Consider the following 8,266-nt stretch of genomic DNA (forward strand, 5'->3'; position numbering starts at 1 on the left):
GCGGGACGGACTCACCACCGTGTGTGGGACCCCCTGCGGCCCCCAGCCTGCCAGTCAGCAGGCTACCAAGTTTCCTTCCCTTCTCCTCCTTCTGCCCCGTCTCCCTTCCCATCTCCTCTAAGCCCCTTCCCGCCTCTCAGGGAAGGATCTCCTGTCCCGTTTTACTTCAGGGACCGCTGGGAGGCTGCAGGGTCACTGGTAGGTGTGGCTACCCAGGTGAATGGCACACCCTGGTGTCGTGCAGTGCGCAACCTACACCCCTGTACCTGGTAGCCCTTGGTCACTCCTGTCTGGCACCCAAACCCTCCGTCTCATCCCTCTCCGCTTTCTGCCCTGACAGGTGTGAGTGACAGGAAGACTCAGACGCTTGGCAAGGATGCCCCGGCCTGGCCCAGTGTCGGAGAGCTCGGCCCTCAATGGGCTCAGGCAGCATTCTTGGGATGTTTGTGCCCCATTCAGCAGTGGCACTTCCAATGCAAACACTCAGGGCCTCCCACACAATGGTTCCCGCCAGCCTGGCCGGGCCAGCCAGACCCCTCCCCACCGCCTCCCCACCACCATTGTCCTTCCCTCTGGGGAGGGGCAGGGTGTGTGTGTGTGTGTGTGTGTGTGTGTGTGTGTGTGTGTGGAGGGGGGACTGGCAGGGGGGCCAGGCCCCAGTGGGGGGGGGGGGGGTGGCTGGGAAGGCTGGGAGAGGATGAACGGACATGCAAATGAGATGCTGAAGAAGCCGGCCAGGATCCCCCGGAAAGGGGGCCCGAGGGAGGGGCTGGCTGTCTCCTCGCCCCGCCCCCATCTCTGGGCTGAGTCACCAGCCACCAAGGGAACTTCCTTTGCTGGACAGGGCAGCCAGCTCCTTGGGCCTCCCCTCCCCGGCCGAGGAGGTGCCCCTCCTTGGAGTCTGGCCCTCTACACTACACGTGACCCTGATGTCGTAGTCCTGCGGGCCTGCGTGGCCGGGGCCGAGCTCGGGGGCCAGTGTCTTCCTACCCCACCGCCCCCCGCCTCCTCCCTCAGCATCCGCAGACCTGGAGCAGGTGGCCCGGCTTTGACAAGACCCCAGCCCGCCTTCACCCCCCTCCCCGCTGCTGCCTGCTTCCCTCTGCCCTTGTGTTTCCAACGGAAATGCCTTCCTGTAGTTCAGATCGCGGTGGGGCCCGGACGGTGCCGAGGAGAGCTTCTCTCCAGCACGTCTGGGGCTCACAGCTCCTGAACCGGAGGCAGCCAGGGGGCCCGGGCCCCGTGTGTCTGTGGAGCGCATGGCTCCCCGGCCATCCTCGCTGTGCCCTCACACCTCTGGAGCCCGCTCTGTGCCCCACCGGGCCAGCCGCACAAATGGCCCTGTCTTAAAACGTGGACGCCTTCCTTTGCCCGCGGAATGTTCCGCTGTGTGGTTTGTACAGTCCGCTGATGGGCACTTTGGGTTTTTTTCTGGCCAGCCCAGGACCACCAGTGGGCAGGATGCCTCTCCAGAAGCGGGGCCGCTGGGTCAGACGTCGTATTGGTAGCTCTGACAGACGGGGCCGAGCCTGGGTCCTCACGGCCCGCAGCCGTGCGTAACAAAGCCGTGGCCGGTCACACAGGCGAACCGGCGGTCGTCGCGATCATCGAGGCTCTGGGAGCGTGTCTGTCACCGACAGTGAGGCTGAGCGTCTTTCCACACGTCCGTGAGCTTTCCCCTCTCATGCGGACCCTTCCTTCATGCCCTTTGCGTTTTCATTTCTTCCCTTCTTGAGTTAACTTTTCTTTATTGATTTGTTGGAGCTTTTTACATATGAAGGAAATGAGCCCTCTGCCTCCATGGATACGTAGCTTCTCCGTGTTGCTAAACGGCAGACCTTGACCGCTTCAGGGGGTTGTTGTTACGCAGAAATTTTATTTTATGTATTTGAGCTTAAGAAACATTTTTGTGGATGTGGTCTTTGTACTGGTCTTGGTACTTTGTGGCACGCTTAAGGTCTCACCTCAGGTTTATAAAGAAATCTCTTCCACGTCGTTTTTTTTTTTTTTTTCCTAGGCTTTGTGGTTTTGCTGTTTACCTTGGAACCTGGCCCGTTTGGAATTTATTTTGTGAGACTACAGACCCAGCTTCGTTCTTTCCAGATGGCTGTCTGCCTCCCCGGGTGTCGGTGGGTTCTTGAGTGGCCCATCTTTTCTCACTGATTTGAAATCCCGTCCGTGTCCCACGCCAAACTCTCCTGTGTATTCGAGTCTGTTTCTGGGCTTATTCTGTTCCATTCATTCACCCGCTCATTCTCGTGCAGTATCACACTGCTCGAATCATCGTAGCTTGATAAATGTTGTCGTGCCTGAGGGGCCCGTCCCTCCTTTGGCAGAGACCCCAGGAGCCCACCCCAACGTCCATGACCTTCTCTCTTCCTTCTTTGTAGCCTGATTTTATTTGAGGCAACAAAGCACTAAGCATCTGCATTTCCCTGCTTCATTGCAGGCAGGCCCGGCCACGGGGACTAGGTTCTGGTCGGTGAGAGGGGAGAGGAAGTGAGGTACAGCACTTTCGAAGACTTGCCCTGTGGCGGACGGCATGCATTCCTTTCTCCTTCCAGCTGCCTGGGACATAGGGGTGATGACTGGAGCTCCAGCAGCCCTGCTGGGCCACCGGGCAAACTCGGAAGGGAAACCACACAACAGGAGGGTGGGGTGGAGAGATGGAGGGCTCCTTGTGAGTCTGGGACACCGTGGAGTCCCCACAGCCCTGGGCTGCCTGCCTCACAAGACAGAGAGATGAGCACCACCTGTTGAGTGCCAGCAAATCTGGTCCTTAGTCACACATCCTTCTTTTCCCCCACAATGTTCTTGGTTGTTTTTGCTTATTCAGTTTTCCACGTGAACCTTCGAATTAGTTTGTTTAATTTAGAAATAAGTCCTGTGTGGGGCGCCTGAGTGGGTCAGTTGGTTAAGCGTCCCACTTCAGCTCAAGTCATGATCTCGCGGTTTGTGGGTTCGAGCCCCGCGTCGGGCTCTGTGCTGACGGCTCGGAGCCCGGGGCCTGCTTTGGATGCTGTGTCTCCCTCTCTCTCTGCCCCTCCCTTGTTCACGCTCTGTCTCTCTGTCCCTCAAAAATAAACAGACATTAAAAGATTAAAAAAAAAAAAAAGACCTGTGAGACTTTAAAAGCAAAGTGTCCTAATAACGATGGATTCATTAAGGAGAATTGACGTGATTATGTTATTAAGTCGGCCTTGAAAGGTTGGGCCTTCCCACGTGCCAAGACCCTCCTCCGTGACCCTCGGTTGCGTGCGAAACTCTCTCAACGCGAATCTGACATGTTTCTTACTGATTTCTTACTGATTTTCAAGTATTTTATCTTTTTTTTTTTTTTTTTTAATGTTTTTTATTTATTTTTGGGACAGACAGAGACAGAGCATGAACGGGGGAGGGGCAGAGAGAGAGGGACACACAGAATCGGAAACAGGCTCCAGGCTCCGAGCCATGAGCCCAGAGCCTGACGCGGGGCTCGAACTCACGGACCGCGAGATCGTGACCTGGCTGAAGTCGGACGCTTAACCGACTGCGCCACCCAGGCGCCCCTTTTATCATTTTTATAACCATCATTTAGAGGCTCTTTTCTCTCACGCCCCACCTACCCAGCTGATGTTTGTGGACACGGAGGGGATTGGTTTTGTCCCTGCCGTCTCAAGGAATTCTTTTATTGTTTGAAATCTTTCTGTTTTTCAGGTGCTTAATAAAATCATCTGCAAATAATGATAATTTCCTCATTTTCCCAGCGGCTCTGACTTTACGCCTTTCTCTCCTGTCATTGTGCGGGCCGGGCCTCAGAACAGTGTGCGGTGTGGGTGGTGCGGTGTGGGAAGTCCGGCTCCTGGCTTCCACAGCTCTGCTTCTAGAAGATTCACAACGAGCAAGACGTTGGTTTGGGGGTAGGATATTTTATCAGGTGAAGGGAGTATTTGTCCAGTCAGATTTTATTATGATTATTTTTAAGTTTATTTATTTTTGAGAGAGAGGGAGAGAGAGAGAGAGGAGAGAGAGAGAGAGAGAGAGAGGGAGAGGGCGCATGAGCAGGGGAGGAACAGAGAGAGAGGGAGACCCAGAATCGGAAGCAGGCTCCAGGCTCCAGGCTCCGAGCTGTCCCCACAGAGCCCGACGCGGGGCTCGAACCCGCGAACCGCGAGAGCATGACCTGGGCCGAAATCGAGAGTCGGACGCTTAACCGACAGAGCCCCCCAGGCGCCCCTAGTGTGATTTTTTTTACAATCAAGGATGTTGCTGCGTTTTGTCCAGCGCCTTTCGGACATCCAGTGGGGGTGCGTGTGCGAGCTGCTCGGAGGGGAGAGCCGACGGTCCGGAGGCCAGGAGGCACGCGGGCTGTGCGAGCAGGTGATTTGAGGAGGTTTCCCAAAAGTGCTCTTCTCGGAGGTGTGGGCAGGGATTAGGGACACGGCGAGGGAGAGTGCAGCCCGGGGCCAAGCGAGCCCAGGCCCGAGGGCAGAGCTAGCAGAGCGTGGGAACCGTCTCTGGGCTCTGGGTGGAGGGCGGAGCCGCCCACAGGACGGGGAGGCACAGCGCCAAGACCGGGACTCATCTGGGTTTTGAGAACTTGATTGGTTGACGTGGGTCCCAGAGCTCCGGCTGGCGTGGCTCTGGAACGGTCTGCGGGTGCCGGAACCACAAGGAGCTCACGGGGTGGGGGGAGGTCGCAGGAAGCCTGGGCTCTCAGAGAAGAGCCCGTGCGTTCCAGGGGTGTGACCGAGCCCCCCCGGCAGGTGAGCAAGAGGGGTCTGGGGCGACGTGAGGGTCCCAGGGCTGGAGCTGGGAGGCTACAGGGGGTCAGAGGTGACCCAGCCCCAGAGCACCCGGGGTCTGGCCCTCGGGGGCACCGTGTGAGCCCCAGGGGGATACCCCCGGCCCTCCCCAACCCCAGCATCTCTCTGCCACCGTCCCTGGAGTGGGGAGGCCACTGACTGTGGCCTCCTGCCTCCTGCCAGCCTGACCAGGCAGCTTCAAAGAGAGTGGTGGGGGTGCTCTGTAAGCTGATTCCCTCTCGGCCTGCCGGAGCCACTGGGGCCATGCCTGGGAGCACTCCCCCCCCCCCCCCCCCCCCCGCCACCCCGTCCCCGCGACCCGCCAGAGAGAGATGCCTCCTTGCTCTGGAGCCCGAGGCGGCCCGGAGAAGACAGCCCCTCTGTTCAATTCCCTGCTCCCTCTCCCGCCCGGGGTTCTTTTTATGGGTTATTCTGTGAGTGCAGTGGAGGGGCTGGTGGGTGCATTGGGTCTGTTGAAAGGTCCTGTGCTCCAAGGCAGACCACACTCTGGTCCTGGCCTGGCCCCCGGAGGTCCTGGCTCTGTGTCCTCCTTTCTGGAGTGGGACCACTGGTGACAATGCGGTCTTGTCTGGGGAGATCCCCAAGTGAGGGAGAGCCCCCAGGATGGCCACGCTGTCCTACAGGACAAAGCAGTCCCGCGGGGGCGGGTCCTGGACCAGCCTGCCCACCCTGGTGCCCACGCTGGGCTGGTGTCGGAAGGGGCTCAGTCGATCCCGTGGGGACCCTGAAGCCTGGGCCTGTTCCCACAGGATGGGGAACCAGAGTCCAGCCCGTCCTCAGCTCCAGGGCCTCTCCTACCTCGGGCCTGCACATCTGGACCCAAGGCCATGCTCAGCACATGGGGAAGGGGGACACCGCCTCCAGGCAGGACGGGGCATGTGCGGGGGGCGGGGGAAGGAGCCCAGACTCGGGTCCCCGTCTTGGGCCCAGGGGCTGTTCCTTGGTGCTCTACCCATCCTCTCTGAGAGACACGGCAATCGTCCCCTCCCTGCCCTCCTGCCCTCGGGTGACAAGGCTGTGCTGGGGGGGGGGGGGGGGATCCCAAGGATTCAGGAAGATGTATCCACCTCCTGATGCCTGGGGCCCACGAACGTGACTTTATGTGGAAAAGGGACTCTGCAGATGTTATCAAGTTGGGGACCTTGAAATGAGAGCCCCCGGGATCAGCGTGGCCCTAAATCCAGTGACAAGTGTCTTTATAGGAAGGGAGAGACGCAGACACCGAGGAGAAGCCACTTGGAGACGGAGACGGGGCAGAGGCTGGAGCGAGGCGGCCCCAGACACTCCCCCCACCCCCAGAGCCCCCACCCCCGGGTGGAGTGAGGCCCTGCCCGCCTTGGTCTGCCTTGTGGTCTCAGAGCTGGTGGAGAACACACTCGTGCTGTCCAAGGTGCCCCGGTGGCAGCGTGGCCTCTGGTCTCCATCCTCCCGGCCCCCGCCCCCTTCCCTGCCTCCTTTGCTATGACCACTGACCTTGGGCTCTAAACCCCACATTGGCGTCTTGGCCGCGACCTCTCTCCACAGAGGCCCCTGTCCGAGCGCCCGGCACCAAGCGGGCACCTCCCCTGTGCCCGGTGAGCATCCCTCTCGGTCTGGGGCACCCCCCCCGCCCCCTGCATGGGCTTCAACCGCCCCCTTCTTCAACCGCTGGCAAATCCCACCGACTCAGACTTCAGAATGAAGCCACAAAGCACCCTTTCTTTTTTTTTTTTTTTTTTTCAACGTTTATTTATTTTTGAGACAGAGAGAGACAGAGCATGAACGGGGGAGGGTCACAGAGAGAAGGAGACACAGAATCTGAAACAGGCTCCAGGCTCTGAGCTGTCAGCGCAGAGCCCGACGCGGGGCTCGAACCCACGGACCGTGAGATCATGACCTGAGCCGAAGTCGGACGCTTAACCGACTGAGCCACCCAGGCGCCCCATAAAGCACCCTTTCTGTCCCCACCCACTGGATTATTTTGGGGGCCTCTAACTGGGCCCCCTCCCTGCCCTCACTGTGCTCTGTGGAGCGGCCAGAGCCCCCTCCCTCACTTCGCTCCAACCTGCCTTACCACTTCGCACTGGCTGTTCCCTCTGACAAGAACACCCTTCCCTACGTCCCTTCCTGGCTGGCCGGTCCCCTCACCGCCTTTGCCTGCAGCTCGTCCCACGTTCCCATCATGCCTCCGGCTTCCTCGGGACTGCTCGCCCCCGCATTGGAAGTGCTGATCTTCTGTCTGTGGGTCTAGCCCCCGTCACGACACTTTCTACGCGTCCTTCTCTCCCTTGTGGCCGAGTCACACAGAGCGCAGGTGACGAGATCAGCAGGCTCTGTCTTCGAACGTATTTGCAGAGGGATGAACTCACGAAGGGGGGAGATGAAAACAGAGACACGGGATGAGCAAACCCCAGGCTGGAGGCTGACAACTCGGGCCGGTGGGGCTGGGGGCGCAGGGAGTCGGCAGCAAAGAGCCCGTGGAGCTTCAAGGCCTTCGACGACACCCAGTCTTCCAGAACAGCCGCACCGTTCAGGGGGCGCCCCAAGAGAGGATCCCGCAAACCGAGGGGACGCCCACAGAGGCCTCTGTGAGGGGTCTCGGGACAGCAGGCGGAGGGTGGCGGCCTCCCAGGTGCCGCACGCCCGGACGTCGCCTTTCCGCCGCGGTCGCTTTCCCCGGCCACCCCGCCGGGCTCGGGGCCCTCTGCCAGCCCTGCCTCTGGGGCCGCCTGCCTCCGTCCTTCCGTGGTTCCGCTAGGACATTCTCTGGAAAGCCAGGGTGCGCGCAGAACCCACCGCCACGCGGGCCACCACACCCAGTGCCCCACGGGGACCGTCATTTCCCAGGACGCGGGGGCTGCGTCTGCGCGAGACTGTTTCCGTGCTAAATAAAATCAAGCCTCTGCATGACCCGGCGAGTGTCCCCTGGTCAAAGTCAGCGAAGCACACGACCCAGCGAGGCTGTTTCCCGCCCGGCCCCAGAGATGCCAGGGTCACAAAGCCAGCCTGGGAATTTGGGGGAGAAACCGTCTCCAGTCCAGGGGCCCGTGTTGGCGAGAGCCTGTGCGCGAGGCCCCTCCGGACTAGGAGCTCGGGGCAGGCGTCCAGCGACTGTCATGCCCGTGAAGGTGTTTTTATGCCCAAAAGTGCTTGCGGGAAAGTCACGGGGAGGCGGAGGAAAGGAAAACAGAAGGACCCTAATCACAGGTGAAAGGGGACCATTTGCTACGTGAGGCCAACCCCCTCCTCGGGGCCCCGGGGAGGTTCTACACTGGGGGAGGCCAGCGGAGGGCCAGCCCCGGGGGCTTGTCTGGGAGGTGCTCCGTATGGCACAAAGCGGTCCTTCTGGGGCTCGTCTCCAACTAGACCTAATCACAGCCGCTGAGCGTGGCCGGCGGGGCCCCTGCCCCGACCCTGGGCGGTTGGTCTTGCCTGTTCCCAGCCCCACTGAGCCCCCAGGGTGGCTTTCCGTGACCGAGGAG

The 8,266-nt window shown here is 60.3% G+C and overlaps 2 long non-coding RNA genes across 3 annotated transcripts; both read left to right on the plus strand.

Annotated features, from left to right (window-relative positions):
* The first annotated feature begins 676 nt into the window (after nucleotides 1–676).
* Nucleotides 677–6,085, plus strand: LOC131491071 (uncharacterized). Of its 2 annotated transcripts, none has more exons than XR_009251291.1 (4): nucleotides 677–1,639; nucleotides 2,018–2,129; nucleotides 4,242–4,745; nucleotides 6,008–6,085. It is a non-coding gene; the product is annotated as an uncharacterized LOC131491071 (long non-coding RNA). The 2 variants fall into 2 exon arrangements; XR_009251292.1 differs by lacking the exon at nucleotides 6,008–6,085 and adding an exon at nucleotides 5,555–5,711 and having other exon boundaries at nucleotides 4,242–4,359.
* Nucleotides 6,086–6,107: 22 nt separating this feature from the next.
* On the plus strand, nucleotides 6,108–7,694 carry LOC131491072 (uncharacterized). Its single transcript, XR_009251293.1, has 2 exons — nucleotides 6,108–6,379; nucleotides 6,948–7,694. It is a non-coding gene; the product is annotated as an uncharacterized LOC131491072 (long non-coding RNA).
* Nucleotides 7,695–8,266: the final 572 nt, after the last annotated feature.

This window comes from Neofelis nebulosa, chromosome 12 (assembly GCF_028018385.1).
Source record: "Neofelis nebulosa isolate mNeoNeb1 chromosome 12, mNeoNeb1.pri, whole genome shotgun sequence".
NCBI classification, from domain to species: Eukaryota; Metazoa; Chordata; class Mammalia; order Carnivora; family Felidae; genus Neofelis; species Neofelis nebulosa.